General features: G+C 43.9%; 1 long non-coding RNA gene and 1 other non-coding gene across 2 annotated transcripts; both read left to right on the top strand.

Moving 5' to 3' along the window:
• The first annotated feature begins 14 nt into the window (after positions 1 to 14).
• On the top strand, positions 15 to 15039 carry LOC123379588. Its single transcript, XR_006584233.1, has 3 exons — positions 15 to 152; positions 9605 to 9677; positions 13107 to 15039. It is a non-coding gene; the product is annotated as an uncharacterized LOC123379588 (long non-coding RNA).
• Positions 12514 to 12629, top strand: LOC111562013. The gene has a single exon (XR_002745074.1). It is a non-coding gene; the product is annotated as a U5 spliceosomal RNA (small nuclear RNA).
• Positions 15040 to 16530: the final 1491 nt, after the last annotated feature.

Raw genomic sequence — 16530 nt, 5'->3', positions numbered from 1 at the left:
GGCCTCGCTACCGCCAGTCCGCGGCGCCCTCCGCAGCCTTTTGGGATATGTAGTCTACGGTCGGTTTTCCGGCGCCTAAGACCGCCCATCCGTCTGGTCACACCCCTGCGCGCTGGGGCTCCTGGGAGCTTGGCCCGCACGCCGGGCTGCAGGTAGCCTGTTCCGGGCGTCTTGCTGAGAGCCTGCTGCGCGACTGACCTCCCCAAAACTGAGAAACTCCAGTATGGTGTTTGAGACCGAGTGCGGTTGGGCCCCTACAGACATGGGTTCCAATCCCGACTTCTTCAGTTACTAGCTCAGTGATCTTGAGCAGGTTAGAAACTGGACTCGGTTTCCTTTGCCCAGTGAGGAGCATGCTTTTTCCCTCACGGAGTTACTGCGAAGTTTAAATGAGGAACTATGTTTCAAGTGCCTGGGAGACACAGATTACCTGGATATTTATTGTCTACCACGTGGTAGGCATGGTACCTGGGTGCTAAAGACAGTAATAGTGAACAAGGCATAATTCTTGCCGTCTTTGACCTAACATTTCTAATATGAACAGGGGATACAAAGAAGTAACAAATTAGCAGTGGTAGGTGCTCTCAGGGAAACTAAGAGCTGAGATAGAAAATAATGGAGGAACTTTAGATAACTTTAGATAAAGTGCCCAGGGAAGAAATCTTTGAAGTGATATTTAACCTGCGTCCAGAGAACAAAAAGGAACAAACTGTCAAAATGGAGGGCAGGAAGGTGGGGAGCCTCCCAGGCTAAGATCTAAGGATGGTGTGTGCAGAGGCCCTGCGGCAGTAAAGAATTTGACCTTGTTTGAAGAACTGAAAGAAGCTAGTGTGGCTGGAAAGCAAGAGAAGAGGGGCAGTGGGGTGAGAACATGTAGCATATTCTAGCCAATAGTAATAATTTTGGCTTTTATTCGGATGAGAAGTCATTGAATAATTTTAAGCAGAGGAGTGACAAGATCTGAGTTACATTTGATTTGATTGATATTATCAGACTGGCTGATGTATGGAGAACTGATCTGATGGGGGAAGATGAAGTGAGACTATTTAGTGGGCAAGGATTATGCTGCCCTAGCCTGGGGTAGCGATAATGGAAATGTAACTAAGAGAATGACTTAAAGTTTGGGAGATGGAATGAATGGGTTTTGCCGAAGAGTTGGAGATGGGGGTGAAGGAAAAGGGGTAATCATGCCTGACTTCTGGTTTCTGGCCAGAGCAATTGGGTAGGTAGATGATGAACTATTTCCTGAAATAGGAGAGTCGGGTTGTGAAAGAAACAGGTGTGTTTATGGGGAGTAAGTCAAGGGTTTCATTTTGGTCATGTTGAGTCTGAGATGTCTGCAAGACTTTAGAGTGTAGGTGTCAAGTGAGCAGTGAATATGCAAGCTAAGAGCTCAGGGAGAGATCAAGGCCAGAGACAGAGATTGGGTGGCCATTTTATGTGGATGGATTTCTGTATATGTATTTGCTGTCCTGGAACTGAATGAGATCTAAAAGAACATAATTAAACCATGGGACACACCAACATTTTGAGGTAGGGCAGAGGAGGAGCAGCAGCAAAGATGAGATTAGGGTGGTTTGAGGGGTGAGGAAAACCAGGGAGTAGAAGCCTAGGAAGGACTGAAGAAGGAGGAAGTATCAGGAGAGCTGTGGAAAGGGTAGGTAAGAAGAGGACGTAGAAATATCTTTTCAGTATCCTTTGAATTTGCTAGCACTTAAGTCATTGGTGACTTTGAACAGTCTTGGTGAAGTAGTGAGGGTGAGAGTCAGACTAGAGAGAGTAGAAGTAGGATATTGCTTAGGGATACATGCGTATGTAAAAAAAAAAAAAGATATATTCAGTGATAAATACTAAGATTTAGGAGAGCATTTGCCTCTGGCAGAGCAGGTAATGCAATTGGAGAGGGTACAGCAACAAAATAAAAATTTTATTTTTTTACATGAGTCATGCATATACATGAGTGGTCATTATGTTATTTTCTGTACTTCCTGTGTTAGGAAGCTGATGTAAATTTGGACCCATCCCTACCTTTTTTTATTTTTCTACATGTGGGTCCAGGTAGTTGCAAACTTCCTGGATGCTTCTCAAGGCCTATGTGGAACCCTTGGGGCACATGGGTTTTTTCAGGAGGGTTTATTTCCAGTTCCTCAACCTTGGGCAGATCCAGTGAATTTTTCCTGGCCTCACATGGGTAATAAAACTCCTCCCCTCCTGTTGTACAAAGGGAAAGTCAAGAAATTAACATGGAGTGGTCCAAAAATAGTAAAACCCACAGGAAACTCAAAGTCCCCAAAGTCAAAAATTTCTTTTGTGCCAAAAAGGAAGAGAGATGTCAGAGCAGCAAGGGCAGCTGACCCTGGAGAGGCCCATGTTCTGAGAATAATGAAACTTCTAGGACCTTAGAAAACAAAGATTAGGGACACATATGTCAGGGAATCTAGCATATTACCACAGACACATTACCAAGATAGAAAAAAAAAAAAGCCCTCCCCTCCTTGAACTAGTAATAAAACAGTCAGAGTCTATAAAATTGGTATGCTTAATATCAAAAAGAAAGAAAATTAACAAATCATTGTGGGGGTGCCGGCTGGCTCAGTTGGTAGAGCACACAAGTCTTGGTCTCGGGGTCATGAGTTCCAGCCCCATGTTTGGTGTGGAGATTACTTAAAAAAAAAATCTTTAAAAAAATAAATAAATCATTGTGAAAGCATAGAGCAATATATAAAAAGAAACAGAACAGAAAACTTTTTAAAATATGGGCACTGAATTAAAAAAACAACAACTCTGGAACTATGTTGCAACTCCCAATGAGATAAATGATTTAGTGGACCATAGGTGAAAGGTTACTGAGTATGTAAGATGTTTGCAGGATGCCAGAGTATTGCTCCACAGATAATTTGAATTAACAGTTTGCAAAGGCAAAGCATACCTTTGAGTGGAAGATGTGACAGTCACTACTGCACCCAAGTGATCAAACTTAGCATCACTAGTCATGGGGTGACCTGACATTATGTGTCTTCTCATTGGATATAATATGAAGTATATAACATTATCCAGGAGACAATAATGCCAAAAATGTGTAACCTAAATCCAGTCTAGCCCCTAGACTTAACTTCCTGCTTCCAGGAAATGCAGGGGCTGAGGGAACAAATTGGACAATACCAGGAGGAATAATGAGGCGCATTTAGAATGCAGGATATTTTACAAGGTATTTGACCTGGGGGTCTCTTTAAAAAGTTCCTACGGAGAAAAAAAGTACAAAGACTGTTCTAGATTAAAAGATAATCCAAACAAGAGCCAAACGTAAAGCATGAATCTTGACTGCATCATGGTTAAAAAAAAAAATTGGGAGGGAGCACCTGGTTAGCTCAATAGGTTATGTGTCTGATTCTTGGTTTTGGCTCAGGTCGTGATCTCATGGTTTAATGAGTTCAAGCCCCATGTTGGGGTCCGTACTGACAAGGTGGAGCCTGCTTGGGATTCTCTGTCTCTGTCTCTGTCTCTGTCTCTCTCTCTCTGCCCCTCTCCCACTTGTGCTGTCTCTGTCTCTCTCAAAATAAATAAACACACTTAAAAAAAAATTGGGAGTAACTGGGGAAATTTGAGTATGGAATAGGTAAGAAAGATTTTAGGGAATTATTTCTAATTTACTTACGCATAATAATGATACCATGATTATGTGCGAGAATGTTCTTATTTGTGGGAGATGCATGCTGAAATACTTAGAGCTAAAGAGTCATGATGTTTGCAACTTTCACAGGGTTCAGAAAAAATAATGAAGAAAACCAGGATATGTCACCTTAAAATATGCCTGTTTGACATAAGAATTCTTTTGAGTTGAAGCCAATTATGAAGCAGCATATACAGGAAAAGTTCTCTACCCTCCCCCTTTCTGCCTACAGGCAGAATATAAATTTTCCTTTACTGGAGAGGACTCTAGACTCTTATCCACCCAGTGATGGCATCAGAGGAATCTGCAAACAAACCTTACCCCATTAATCTCCCGTATATTTATCTTCCCACAGTTTCCTGTCCTTGGAGCCTAAAGCCATTTTCCTTTGTCCTATTATTTCTCTACAAATGTATCATTCTTTGCTGAAGATACTATATAAGCCCAAGTTCAGGCCACCTCTTTGAGTTATTCATCCCTACAATCTCCCAGGTATTCAGGAGACACACATGTTAATGAACTTCTGTCTGCTTTTCTCTTGTTAATCTTTTGTTACAGAGCCCCAATTGAGAACCCAGAAGGGTAGAGGGAAAAAAATATTTTTCTTCCCCTACAGTAACATACAAACAAGCTAAAGATGAGATACCACAATGTTAAAAGATGTTGAATCAGGTTGGTGGGTATACAAGTGGTTGCTGTACTAGTCCTTCAACTTTATTGTCTGTATGTAATTTTTCATAATAAAGGTGGGGGAAATTATTAAATGGGGCAGATAAGATGCTGAAATAATCTAGACTGATAGTGGTAGTTCCTTCTGCCAAAACTTGAAGATGCCTCAGAAATGAAAGTCTGAGATTTGTTTTGAAATAATCCAATAATCCAGCAGGCCAGCGGTGAGGGGTGGAGATGTAGAAAATAATAGTGGCCATTAATTGATGATCATGGGTGCTGGGTGATGGAAATGGTGTCCTTGCACTTAACTTGTGTTTGCTCAAAAATTTCTATTTAACAGCAACAAAGAAGAAGAAGAAGATACAGAAGTGAAAAGGGGTTGAGTATTTGAGAAACTAAGGTAAAAACTGAGAAATTCAGGGTGCCTGGGTAGCTCACTTGGTTAAGTGTCCAACTTTGGCTCGGTTCATGATCTCACAATCACGAGTTCCAGCCCTGCGTTGGGCTCTCTGCTGTCAGCACAGAGCCCACTTTGGATCCTCTGTCCACCCCCCTCTGCTCCCCCCTCAAAAATAAATAAATAAAACCATTAAAAACAATAGCAACAACAACTGAGAAATCATCCATGAGGAGACAGAGGGTGGTTGGGGCCAGTTGTGGAGAGATTCTGACTGGCAGCCAGAGTGGAAGAGGGTCAGGTGCTTTGAGATGAGGGTGCAGCCAAGGGAGAGTTTTCAGTTGTGCTCTCCACTGCCCTTCCCTCTGTGCCCCCACTCCCCAGGGCCCTGAGTGAATCTTTACCTGCCTCATTACTATGCATGAGGCAGGAAGCCAGCAGCCCTATCAAGTACTCCGTCCTGGCTAGGGCTAGACCAGTGGACCTGAAATATTACTTCTCCCCTTCTTCTTCGTATCCTACAGTCTGGATGTTAGCCTTCCCCTGCCAAGTTCACTGACATACCCAAAGTAATAGGAACTCAAAGGGGAACACATTTGCAATAAAAGAAAAACAAACTGAGAAACTAATAATAGATGAGGCCGACTTACTAGACCTGATTGAGTTTAAAATAAGCTTAATAAATATCCTCAAAAGATAAGAGAGGATATTGTTAACCTAAGGCAGGAACTAACAGGAAGAATCAGATGGAAATACTGGTTATGAAAACTTTAATAGCTGAAATCCATACATGGATTGAAGAGCAGAATGGTTATAGCCAAAATGAAACAATGAGCAACCACATCAGGGTGAGGATTCACCCCAAAGGCATCAGGAAGGGTTAAAGAAAACAAGGAAGACTGAAAACAGATGAGCCAGTTGTTTGTGACACACACACTCTTGGTGGCTAATCCAACAGCTATTCCCAGCTTCCTTATTCATGTCTACATTAGAGCCTGGAAAATACCTGCTTTCCTAGATTCCCAGGCAATTGGAACTGGCCATGTGACACGGTCCTGGCCAATGAGATATAAGCAGGAATGTTCTGGGGGCTTCTGGGCAGGAAATGTTGTTTTCTAATAGGAATGAGATGACATGAAGGATGCTTTGCTTGTAACATCTCATCCCCCTTTTTCTTGCCTTTGACATTGATACTCTGGAGTTGTGACAGCTGCCTTGTGATCATGAAGTAGTTTGACAGTCCATGAGATCAAAAATCCAACACAGGGCAGCCAGGTAGGAAAGAAAGAAGAGGCCAAACCCATGTTCCTGATGGCTGAGCTGTTGAATCAAAGCCAGCCACCACCTACACCAAGACTCCTTGTGTAAATACAAAACAAAACAAAGCCCACTTGTTTGTTTAAGCCATCTTTATTCACGTTCTTTAACCTGTAGCTGAAAACATTCTTAACAAATACTTTGTTCAATAATTTGGGAAAAAGCTGCAAAGTTGAGATTCAAAGAAATAAAAGATGGAGGAAAAAGGCAGAAATCTGTGAAAAAGAGATTTAAAAAAGAAATGTATTCATTCAGAGATAAGTTGTTATATGTAAGCCCTCCCCCAGCCTCCCCTTTTATAAACATTTTTAAAAATGTGTATTTATTTTTCAGAGACAGAGACAGAGCATGAGCAGGGGAAGGGCAGAGACAGAGGGAGACACAGAATCTGAAGCAGGTTCCAGGCTCCAAGCTGTCAGCACAGAGCCCTACACAGAGCTTGAACCCATGAACCTTGAGATGATCTGAGCCGAAGTGGGACTTTTAATCCACTGAGCCACCCAGGAACCCCTCCTCTTGCCCTTTTTAAATACAAGAGAACAGATCCACACTTTACTTGTCAATAAGTTAAAACAAAATTTTTTTAATGTTTATTTTTGAGAGAGAGAGAGAGAGGACAGAGTGTGAGTGGGGGAGGGGCAGAGAGAGAGGGAGACAGAATCCAAAGCAGGCTCCAGGCTCTGAGCTGTCAGCACAGAGCCTGATGCGGGGCTCGAACTCACGAACTGTGAGATCATGACCTGAGCCAAAGTCGGCCGCTTAACCGACTGAGCCACCCAGGTCCCCCCCCCCCATTTTTTAAAATGTTTATTTATTTTTGAGAGTGAGAGAGAGACAGAGTGTGAGATGGGGAGGGGCAGAGAGAGAGGGAGACATAGAATCTGGAGCAGGCTGCAGGCTCTGTCAGCACAGAGCCCGATGCAGGGCTTGAACTCACGGACCATGAGATCATGACCTGAGCTGAAGACGGATGACCAACTGACTGAGCCACCTAGGCACCCCGCTTCTCAATAAGTTTAAATCCTTAACGAGTAAAACATAACCTGGATTCTGTGTCCAATGGCCATAGCAGGAATATTGCTTTGGAATTTGGCATGAACTATGCCACTGTTTCCACAGGTGCAAATTATCCTTTCCCTCTTTCCCTAGATTATTCAGATTTTGTTTTGTTTGCCACCAGGAGTCACTGTGTCCTTCTTTGCTTTGTACACATAATCTTGCCCAGATAGAATTTAATTTTGTCTCTAGCATAAATGCTTTTGATTTTCAGAAGAGCTGTGTGCTCACTCAGTTCCAGAGACCCTACTTATAGCCAGCAAAAATGGCCCTGGCCCACAGCCTTCCAGACATAGTTGTCATCTTAGAAGTCCTGTCCACAGCAGGCCTCCACGGGCTCCAACATGGAGGAAAGAAATTAAGGTTTTCCTTTTCAAGCATATCTAAAGCACATATGAAGAAATGTTTTATCTATTAAATTGGGAGTATCAAAAAAAATAAAATAAATTGGGAGTATCAAGTGTGGGTTTTTTTTTTTGTCTTCTATACTTTTCTGTGGAGTTAGAAATAATTTAAGACAAACTTAAAAAGAAATTTTTTTTTTTACCTTTATTTATTTTTGAGAGATAGAGCATGAGCTGGGGACAGGCAGAGAGAGAGGGAGACATAGAATCAGAAGCAGGCTCCAGGCTCCGAGCTGTCAGCGTAGAGCCCAACATGGGGCTCGAACCCATGAATCCATGAGATCATGACCTGAGCCGAAGTCGGACTCTTAACTGACTGAGCCACCTAGGCGCCCCTAAGACAAACTTTTTAAATTATTTATTCACTTATTTAGAGTGTGTACACATGCATATGTGCACATGAGCCCCCGTGAGTGGGGGGAGGGGCAGAGAGAGAGGAGAGACAGAGAGAATCCCAAGCAGGCTCCATACTGTCAATGCAGAGCTGGAAGCCGGGCTTGAACTCATGAACCATGAGATAATGTCCTGAACCAAAATCAGGAGTCTGAGGCTTAACCAACTGAGCCATCCAGGCACACCCCCATGATAAATTTTTAAAATAAAAATGAGAAATGAGGAAGTAGAGACAAGGAGAAAACGAAGAACTCTGTTTTACTGTAGAAATTATTTCACCTAGTAAAAACTTGATGTTTGAATCAATTTCAAGATTTGTGAAGCATTATTTAGGTAATTACATGAGTCATTTAAAAAAGTCTAGTGTGAAGGGGTGCCTGGGGCTCAGTCCATTAAGTGTGGGCCCTTGCTTCCTGCTCAGGTCATGATCTCAGGGTTCATGGGTTCAAGCCCCACATCTGGCTCTGCATTGACCCTGTGGAGCCTGCTTGGAATTCTCCCTCTCTGCCTTTCCCATACTTGTGCTCTCTCTCTTTCTAAATAAACAAACTTAAAAGTCTAGTGTGAAAATTAATTCAAAATTGTACCAGTTGATGTAAATGCATCCATAGTGGAAGTTCTTTAAAGTGAAAATCAATGGAAACTAGTCCCATATGTTCTCTTGTGGCTGCAGGAACTTTTAAAAAAAAAAAATTTTTTTTTTAACGTTTATTTATTTTTGAGACAGAGAGAGACAGAGGATGAACAGGGGAGGGGCAGAGAGAGAGGGAGACACAGAATCTGAAACAGGCTCCAGGCTCTGAGCTGTCAGCACAGAGCCCGATGCGGGGCCCGAACTCAGGACTGTGAGATCATGACCTGAGCCGAAGTCGGACGCTCAACCGACTGAGCCACCCAGGCGCCCCATGCAGGAACTTTTTTAAAAAATTAAAGAAAAAAAAGTTTAAGTAATCTCTACACCCAATGTGGGGCTGGAATATACCACCCCAAGAACAAGAGTCTCATGCTCCTCCAACTGAGCCAGCCAGGCACCTGTTTTTTTACTCTTCCAATGCAATTTTATTACATATATATTTTTACATTATTTTCAGTGCATTGTTTAAAAAATTTTTTAGGGGTGCCTGGGTGGCTAGTAGGTAAAGTGTCTAATTTCGGCTCAGATCATGATCCTGAGTTGGGGCCCCATGTTGGGCTCTGTGCTGACAGCTCAGAGCCCAGAGCCTGGAGCCTGCTTCTGATTCTGTATCTCCCCCCGCCCCTCTCTGCCCCTCACTGCTCACGCTCTCTCTGTCTCTCAAAAATAAATATACATTTAAAAAAATTAAAAAAAATTTTTTCTAAAACAAAACACAAGATAAATTTAAAAAAAGATTTTTTTTTTAGTGTATTTAAGAGAGACAGCGACAGCGTGAGTACAGGAGGGGCAGAGAGAGACAGAGAGAGAAAGCGAGCCCCAAGCAGGCCCCACACCGGCAGCTCAGAGCCCAATGCGGCGGGGCTCGAACTCACCAAACTGTGAGATCATGACCCGAACTGAAACTGAGAGTCGGGCACTTTTAACGGACTGAGCCACCCAGGCGCCCTGGAATAAATTTGTTTTGTTGTGGTTCTCACTACATTCCAAAAGGAGAATGCGGTTGGAGGGTGATGTGAGGTCTACCTCCCTCTCTCCCTCCTTCTCCCTTTCTTTTTCAGCTGAGAGAAAATGGAACCTACTGGATCTGCACGGAGGACCCGGGAGAGAGGAGAGACGTCTGTCCGCTAAGGGGTTGGTGGAAGTCCCGCTGTCCTCGTGGGGTTGGAGGAGGGCCCCAAGCCCTGGTGGAGGATGGGCCTTTGGTAGGAGGAGGGGCTGATGCCAGGGGAGAGATGCTCGGTTGGGGGGCGGGGGGGTGGCGGAGAGAAGGCAAACGGCTTCTGCCTTCTCAGGGAGTTCTTTTGTGAGGTTGTCTCCTGAGAGAGATTGGGGGAAAGTGTGGGACGGTTCCCATGAGAGAAGAGGGTATAAAGTGGGGGCCTTGGGCTTGGGGAAACCGAGCCAAGAGACCTGGCAAGTAGGAGTGGGGCCTTCATCAGGGCTGTGGCTCAGTTGTCTGATTTTCCCAGCCGCTCCAGGGGAGATGCTGAGCGGTGGAAGGTTGGGGCTGGACCAGATGCCGAAAGGTGGAAGAAGGTGGAGAGCAAGAGCAGAGGAGAAGCGCTGGGGAGCGCTCGGCTCCAGGGACCTTAGTCATTGTGGTGTTTACCTGCATGCCTCCTCCCCCCTGCCGCTGGGGTGACACAGTCAGGGGTCCGGGTCCTTCCTCTCACCTAAGGGGGACCACCATCCTCACCCCTCCCCACATTGTTTAATTCCAGTCTTCTGGACAGGCACTCTGTCCCTGTACTGGCGCCTTCCCGTCAGCGAGGAAATGTGTTCAACACGGTGCTCACCTTCCCGAGGGAGGCTGAGAGCTAGCCTTGGATCTGCCGCCCTTCCAGAAACAGCCTCTCTTTAATTTTTCAGGGTCAATCTTCTCAGTAGAGTTGCCTGTACCATCTGCCCTGTCTGCCCGTATCCTCCACCACCACCTCCACCTCCCCACCCCTCGCCACCTCCCCGCAGTCCTGCTGCCACTGTGCCCCACTCCCTGGAAATAGCTCTGGCCAGGTCACCAGCAAGTGCCCTGACTGTTGAAGCCCATGGAGTTTGCAGCCCCCATCTCACTCACTGGACAGAACTGACCACTCCCTTCCTGAAACTTCTTTCCTGCCCTTGGTTTCTGTGCTGTCTCACTCCTGGTTTTCAGCCAACCTTCCTAATTGCGCCAGCTGCTCCACTCCTCTAGGCCACTGTTCTCCAGGGTCCTCTCCCGGTTGTTTTCTTCTCCTCACCGGAGGCTCATCCCTTGGGTACTCTGGGCCATCATTTATTTATCTCTGCTTTACTGCTCAACGTCCTAAATTGGCTCTTAACTTTTTTTAAAATTTAATTTTTTAGTTTACTTATTTTGAGTGAGAGAGGGAGAGAGAGAGAATCCCAAGTAGGCTCTGTACTGTCAGTGTAGAACCCGATACAGGGCTCAAACCCATAAACCTGGAGATCATGACCTGAGCTGAAATCAAGAGTTGGACCCTTAACCAACTGACCCACCCAGGCACCCTATCTCTCAACTTCTTGCTCACTATAATCTCCAAACTTTAGAGAGCTGCTGTCCCGTGTTTCTCAATTTAGCCTGCATCAAAATCATCCTTAGATTGTTAAGCTCAGACGTCTGGGTCCCACCCCTAGTTTCTGACTTGGTAGGTCTGGGGTGGGGGCCTGATCTTTTGTGGTTCTAATAGGGACACAGGTGTTTCTAGGGTTCCATAACAAAACACCACAGACTGGGTATCTTAACAGAAATTATTGTCTCAGTTCTGGAAGCCTCACCTTAACTAAATATGCCTGGGAAGACCCTATTTCCAAATAAAGTCACATTCTGAGATACTGGGGGTTAAGACTTCAACAAATGAATTTGGGGAGGCACAATTCAACTAATAAACACCAATAACACCAGGTGATGCTGATGCTCCTTCAAACACTCATCTGATCCTATTCTCTTTTAAAGAGTTTAAGTTGCTCCCGTTGCCCTCAAAGGTAAGTCCAAGCTCTTAGCTTGGCATTGAAGACCCATCAAAATCTGGCCCTGGCTACTTAGCCACTTGCCCTTTCCAGGCTCTTAGAGCTTATGGTACTGCCTAGAATGCCCTCACCACCCTACTTTGATGAATCCTTTTATGCTCCGCCCATGTGTCACTGAACATTCTGTTATCAGTACTCACCACACATACTTGTCTCCTAAGGCCCAGAACAGGGTTTGACACAATGTTTAATACATTTTTGTTCAATGAATGTATTGAAGACACTCCTTTTCAAGACTTAAAAAAATTCAATTTTAATTTTTAAAAAAATTAAAAAAAATATTTATTTTTGACAGAAAGAGAGAGACAGAGACAGAGAGAGAGAGAGACAGAGCATGAACGGGGGAGGGTCAGAGAGAGGGAGACACAGAATCTGAAACAGGCTCCAGGCTCTGAGCTGTCAGCACAGAGCCGGATGTGGGGCTCGAACTCACACACCGCGAGATCATGGCCTGAGCCGAAGTCGGACGCTCAACCGACTCAACCACCCAGGCGCCCCTCAATTTTAATTTTAATTCAAGAGAAATTCTACCTTGGCGTGCCAATTCTAAAACAAAATGAAGAGAGAGAGAGAGAGAGAGAGAGAGAGACAGACAGACTTTCTGGCTAAACCTGGAGCCTATTTTCTTCACAATCTGGCTTCCCCCTGGTGGTGGCTGTAGGCTTAGCAGGTAAAAGAACTAAAAGAATTTCCGGAAACTGGAGACTGGGGACTAAGCTCATTTACATACCCACAATGCACTGCACCCGGGGATCTCTTATTTTAAAAAGGCTAGATTTTTTTTTTCTTTCAACTTTTTTTTTTCCTCCTAAAAATGAGACCGCCTTCACAGGATTGACTGAGATAGAGTTAGAAGCCACTAGATCTTTTGGATAAATAACTACCATTGCTGTTCTAGGAGTTACAGTTACCCGAGAACTGTGTGAACAGTATCTCGGGTATACTCTGGTTTCTCTTCAGATCGTATAAATCTTTCGCCTTTTACTAAAGATTTCCGTGGAGAGGAACAATTCTGAGTGTTTACCCAATTTTTTGAGGCCTTGCGCTTGCAGGGCTTACTAGTACATGTTAAAAGATAGAACTGACACTAAGAGCATGTTCCTGGTATCATTTTCTTCAAAAGTTTAGTTTGCGTAGTTTTTTTTTTTTCTCTCTTAGTGCTTCACGTTATTGGGAAAGCTTTTATTGTGTTTAGTGGTTATTGGTGTTCTTTTATGTCGGTTTTAGTTCACTTGATCTTAGCCAAAAGGCGGAGAAGCGATATGTCGGTTTTAATTCAGAGAGTGATAAGTTTTTCTGTCATTGGTCATTTTTGTTATCAAGCTGAACTATCCCTCGTATGTTAGTTAACATAAAACTTGGACTGTTTTGCATTAGCTCCACTTGAAGTATGTTCCTCATCAAATTTTTTATCTGGACTTAGGAGAGGCCAACTCCTAAGCGCAGCGTGGGACCATCTGAGCTAGTCACTCTTGCACCTGTGCAGTAACCCAGTTTCACGTGGTTTTCTGAAATCTCCACTTTTTCCTGCAGGGTTTCTCACCCGTACGCATTTTGAGGAAATTGCCATTTTCACCTGTCCCACTAGCCCGACCGATTTCTTCACTTGGGTAAACCGAAGAACGAGTTGGGTGTATGGATCTAGCTCCGCTGTTCAAAGGGTCAATCTAGGCATAAGGAAGGTCACTCCCATGGTGGGTTGTGTTACTACTCTGCCTGCTAGGTTCTCTTTAGAAAAATGTTTATGTCTCAGGCGTGGCTTGGATGGTGCAGCTCGTTCTCACGGAGTTGTGTGGCGTTTACGTTGTAGAGGCAATGCTGACCGCCCATGGAGGAAGGAGAGGATGAAAGCCTTAACCCGGTAGGACCGGGAAGGAAGGGGCCATCTTGGGTGGGGTGGTGCCAAGGGCAGCCTAACCCTCTAGCAGGGGTGGGGCCAAGGGCAGCCTAACCCTCTAGCAATGGCAGTGCTAAGAACCGCAAGTACATTAGCAGAGATGGCTGATACATTTCATCCCTAAGGCTTTGAATTTGCAATGTTTACAGGTTGGAGACCACCAAGCTTTACCTTGAACTGCCTTCTGTGCCTAGGGTCTGGCACAGAGCAGTCGTCCAATAGATGTTTGCTATCTATAGAATAAACCTTTAAAGTTCAAGCTTGGGCGTAACTGTTCACAAACATTTTTCAAGGCAACACTTTTGTACCTCAGGCAAGGCTCGTCTCTGGGGCTCTCACTCTAAGTGTTGCACTTACATAAATTTGGTTTCAAGAAACATTTTAAAAATTAAAGTATAATTAGTTCAAGCTTTTTGTGTGACATTTATACTTTTTTTCCCCCGATGAGTTAATTTAGCCTCTTCAGAAGTGGGTCATTTGAAACTGTAAGGAAATTCTCAGTTTTGTAAGTGATTTCAAATTTTTATGTAGATCAAGACAGCAAGTAAGTGTTAAAATTTGTACTTAAAAATTTTATACTATAGGGGCGCCTGGGTGGCTCAGTCGGTTAAACGACTGACTTCTCAAGTCACCATCTCACGCTTGTTGAGTTGGAGCTCTGCATGGGGCTGTCTGCTGTGATCACTGAGCGCACTGAGCACTGAGCACTGTCTGCTGTGATCACTCTATCCCTGCCCCTCCCTCTCTGGGTTCCATGCTCTCTCAAAATCAAACATTAAAAAATTTATACTACAATGACAATCAAATGCAACATACAACATTAACTGAATGCTAAACAAAAAACAACAAACAAAAACAAAAAAAGGAAAGAAGAAAACAGAAGGTACATTTTGGGGACAATTGTGGAAATTTTAGTATGTATTCTATTTGAGATATTATTGAATTAATAACTGTACAGGTTTTCTTGTTGCCGCTGTACCGAGTAACTACAAACTGTGACTTAACACAAACGTTTTCTCTTGTACTTCTGGAGGCCAGCAGTCCAAAATCAGGGTGTTGGCAGGGCTGCCTTTTTTCTAGAGGCTGTTAGGGGAGAATGTTTCCTTGCCTCTTCCAGGTTCTAGAAGTTGCTTGTATTGCTTGGCTTGTGACCCCTTCACTGCATCACTCCAACTCTCTTGCTTCTGTCCTGTCATCTCCTAGTTCTAACTCTGGATCCTCCTGCCTCCTTCTTATAAGGACTCTTGTGATTACCTTAGGCCCACCTGGCTAATCCAGAATAACCTCCTCAGAATAACCTCCCAACATATTCACAGGAATTAGGATGTGGACATATTTGGGGGCCATTACTAAGACCAACAAAATAATAATTATGTAGGAGACTGTCCTTATTCGTAGTAGAAACATCATGTGAAGTATTTAATGGTGAAATGTCATGATATCTGAAACTTTATTGTTTTTTGAAACTTTATTTTTTGGGGGGCACCTGGCTGGCTCAGTTGGTTGGGGATCCTGACTTGATTTTGGCTCAGGTCATGATCTCACAGTTCTGAGTTCCAGCCCCTCATTAGGCTCTCTGGTGACAGCCTTGGGATTCTCTGTCTCCCTCTCTGCCCCTCCCCTGTTAGCTCGCTCTCTTTCTCTCTCAAAATAAATAAGCATTAAAAAAAAAGAAACTTTATTATTATTTTTTAAAGAAATCTCTACCTCCAACGTGGGACTTGAACTTATGAACCTGAGATCAAGAGTTGCATGCTCTACCAACTGAGCCAGTCAGGCGCCCCAATAACTGAAACTTTCAAATGGGTCAGTAAACACAGAGAGAGAAAGCAAACGTGTCTAAGAGTGATAGATATACAGGTATTAATTATATTTTTCTTTCAACTTTTCTTATAGCTTTTAACTTATAAAAATAAGGGAAAATATGTATTAATGTATTGATGTATTAATAAACTCCATGTAATGTGTATGTTTTAGATATTTGTCTTATACTTAAGATTCAATTTTATTTATTTAAAAAAAATTTTTTTTACATTTATTTATTTTTGAGAGACAGAGAGACAGAACACAACTAGGGGAGGGGCAGAGATAGAAGGAGGCACAGAATCTGAAGCAGGCTCCAGGCTCTGAGCTGTCAGCACAGAGCCCCGATGCGCAGCTTGAACTCACAGAGTGTGAGATCATGACCTGAGCCGAAGTCGGACGCTCAACCGACTGAGCCACCCAGGCGCCCCAAGATTCATTTTAAAAGTTCCATTGGTTTTGGGGTGCCTGGTGGCTCAGTCAGTTAAGCCTCTGACTTTTTTTTTTTTTATGTTTATTTATTTTTGAGAGAGAGAGAGAGAGAGAGTGAGCAGGGGAGGGGTAGAGAGAGAGGGAGGCAGAATCTGAAGCAGGCTCCATGCTCTGTGCTGTCAGCACAGAGCCCAATGTGGGGTTCGAACTCACGAACCACGAGATCATGACCTGAGCTGAAGTCGGACACTCAACCAACTGAGCCACCCAGGCACCCCATCCTGATTTTGGCTCAGGTCATGATCCCGGAGTTGGTGAGTTCAAGCCCCTGGTCAGGCTCTGCACCGACAGTGTGGAGCCTGCTTGGGATTTTTTCTTCCCCCGCTCCTCAAAATAAATAAACTTAAAAAAAAGTTCCATAGTTTTTATCAAACTATGGTCACCTTAGACCAGTGGCTTTCAGAGTTTTGGATTTTCTGACTATTAAAATTTCCAGGGATGCCTGGCTGGCTCAGTCAGTAGAGCATGTGACTGGATCTGAGTTGTAAATTCGACCCCACATTGGGTATAGCGAACACTTAAAAATAAAACTCTTTTGGGCACCTGGGTGGCTCAGTCAGTTAAGCGTCCGACTTTGGCTCAGGTCATGATCTCAGTTCATGAGTTCAAGCCCTGCATCAGGCTCTGTGCTGAGAGCTCAGAGCCTGGAGCCTGCTTTGGATTCTGTGTCTCCTTCTCTCTCTGACCCTGCCCTGCTCCTGCTCTCTCTCAAAACAAAACAAAACAAAACAAAACAAAACAAACACCAAAAACTTAAAAAAAATT

This window comes from Felis catus, chromosome C1 (assembly GCF_018350175.1).
Source record: "Felis catus isolate Fca126 chromosome C1, F.catus_Fca126_mat1.0, whole genome shotgun sequence".
In the NCBI taxonomy this organism is placed as follows: Eukaryota; Metazoa; Chordata; class Mammalia; order Carnivora; family Felidae; genus Felis; species Felis catus.
Note: the sequence above shows the minus strand (reverse complement) of the source record. Positions and strands in the feature narration are given on the sequence as shown.